Genomic DNA, 2,662 nt, shown 5'->3' on the forward strand with positions numbered 1-2,662 from the left:
GAAATTTCTAATAATGTGGCCCGGTTTTCCACATTTATAACAAACTACATTAGCATAACTTGCTCCGACACTACTTGCTCCGCCATTACTCGTTCCGACACCATTTGTTCCTTTCGTTCTTTTAACCCCTGGTCCATAGACCTCACACTTCGCCGCGCTATGACCATTTCTTTTACACTTGTTGCAAAATTTGGTGCAGAACCCCGAGTGATACTTTTCACACCTTTGGCATAGCTGCTTCTGATTGTTGTTGTTGTTGCGGTTGTTATTGTTATTGGAATGATTGTTGTAGTTACTGTTGTTGTTGTTGTTGTTGTTGTTGTTGGGCCGTTTGTTGAAGTTGCGATTGATGTTGCGATTGTTGGGATAGTTGTTGCAATTATTGTTGTAATTGCTGTTGTTGTTGTATTGGTGATTCTTATCACCGTTTTCCTCCCACTTTCTTTTGACTTGCTTCACATTGGCCTCTTCAGCAGTCTGTTCTTTAATTCTTTCTTCAATCTGGTTCACTAGTTTATGAGCCATTCTACATGCCTGTTGTATGGATGCGGGCTCGTGTGAACTTATATCTTCTTGGATTCTTTCCGGTAATCCTTTCACAAACGCGTCAATCTTCTCTTCCTCATCTTCGAACGCTCCCGGACACAATAGGCATAATTCTGTGAATTGTCTTTCGTACGTGGTAATATCAAATCCTTGGGTTCGTAACCCTCTAAGTTCTGTCTTGAGCTTATTGACCTCGGTTCTGGGACGGTACTTCTCGTTCATCAAGTGCTTGAATGCTGACCACGGTAGTGCGTAAGCATCATCTTGTCCCACTTGCTCTAGATAGGTATTCCACCATGTTAACGCAGTACCTGTGAAGGTATGCGTAGCGTACTTCACTTTGTCCTCTTTAGTACACTTACTTATGGCAAACACCGATTCGACCTTCTCGGTCCACCGTTTCAATCCGATCGGTCCTTCGGTTCCATCAAATTCCAAAGGTTTGCAGGCAGTGAATTCTTTGTAGGTGCATCCTACACGATTTCCTGTACTGCTAGATCCAAGGTTATTGTTGGTATGTAGCGCGGCCTGTACTGCGGGTATGTTTGAAGCAAGAAAGGCACGAAATTCCTCTTCACTCATATTCAAGGTGTGTCGAGTAGTCGGTGCCATTTCCTTCAAAATAGTCAAATGAAACGAGTTAATCATATAAAATATCAAGAGTAGTCAATAGTATTTCGTAGCGTAATATGAACTTATTTATAAAAGCTCTTTCTTCATATTAGCGTTTTATACTCTTTAATTCGGGTAGTACCTACCCGTTAAGTTCATACTTAGTAGCTAACATACCATTTCAACTACTACAATTCTATATGAAAAACTAATCACAAAAAAAAAAATTATGTATATATATATATATATATATATATATATATATATATATATATATATATATATATATATATATATATATATATATATATATATATATATCATATTCAAGCCTTTATACAATAACTTGCAAACTTACAATACCGCTATTTTACATATAGCATGAAATATAGCACATAAAACTTTGATACAAAGTAGTTGTGAAGATAATTCTAGTTAACAAATAAGGCGTTCAGCAAAGGCAATAAAGACACGTAATTCATACGTCCAGAAACAAGTCATGCATTCTGGTTTTACTAATACCACTTCCCATCCTTGGTTTTGTGGAACATAACCGTTGTGACCGATAGTAAGACAATGTGTTGTAACGTCGTCAAAAGGATGAAGGTTACGTAATGACCAACAGTCTCGTAATAACCTAAAAACCTCATTTCTTACCCCAATTACCGACTCCGTCACTTGTGGGAACGTTTTGTTTAATAGTTGTAGCCCGATGTTCTTGTTCTCACTTTGGAGAGAAGCGAACATTACTAACCCGTAAGCATAACATGCTTCTTTATGTTGCATGTTAGCCGCTTTTTCTAAATCACGAAGTCCTATATTCGGATATATTGAGTCAAAATAATTTCTTAACCCGTTGCGTAAAATAGCATTTGGGTTCCCCGCAATATATGCGTCAAAGTAAACACATCGTAACTTATGGATTTCCCAATGTGATATCCCCCATCTTTCGAACGAAAGCCTTTTATAAATCAAGGCATTCTTGGAACGTTCTTCGAATGTCTTACAAACTGATCTCGCCTTAAATAGTTGTACCGAGGAATTCTGACCGACTCTAGACAAGATTTCATCAATCATGTCTCCGGGTAGGTCTCTTAAAATATTGGGTTGTCTATCCATTTTGTGTTTTTATACTCTAAAATAGACAAGAGTTAGATTCATAAAAAAATACTTATTAATACAAGCAATTTTTACATATATCATAAAGCATAAGCACACTATATTACATATATTACACCACACGAATACAACTATCTTATTCCGACTCGCTCGTTTCTTCTTCTTCTTCAGTTTTGGTTCGTTTTGCCAAGTTTCTAGGGATATATGATGTTCCCCTAATACGAGCCGTCGTTTTCCACATTGGTTTAGAAAAACCTGGTGGTTTAGAGGTTCCCGGGTTATTGTCACAACTTAAGAAATACGGGTTTTGACGATACATATAAAGTTCATCGTGTTTGGAATCAAATTTCTCTATTTTTATGCCCTTTCCCTTATTGTTCTCTTT

Source organism: Rutidosis leptorrhynchoides, chromosome 4 (genome assembly GCF_046630445.1).
Source record: "Rutidosis leptorrhynchoides isolate AG116_Rl617_1_P2 chromosome 4, CSIRO_AGI_Rlap_v1, whole genome shotgun sequence".
NCBI lineage: Eukaryota > Viridiplantae > Streptophyta > Magnoliopsida > Asterales > Asteraceae > Rutidosis > Rutidosis leptorrhynchoides.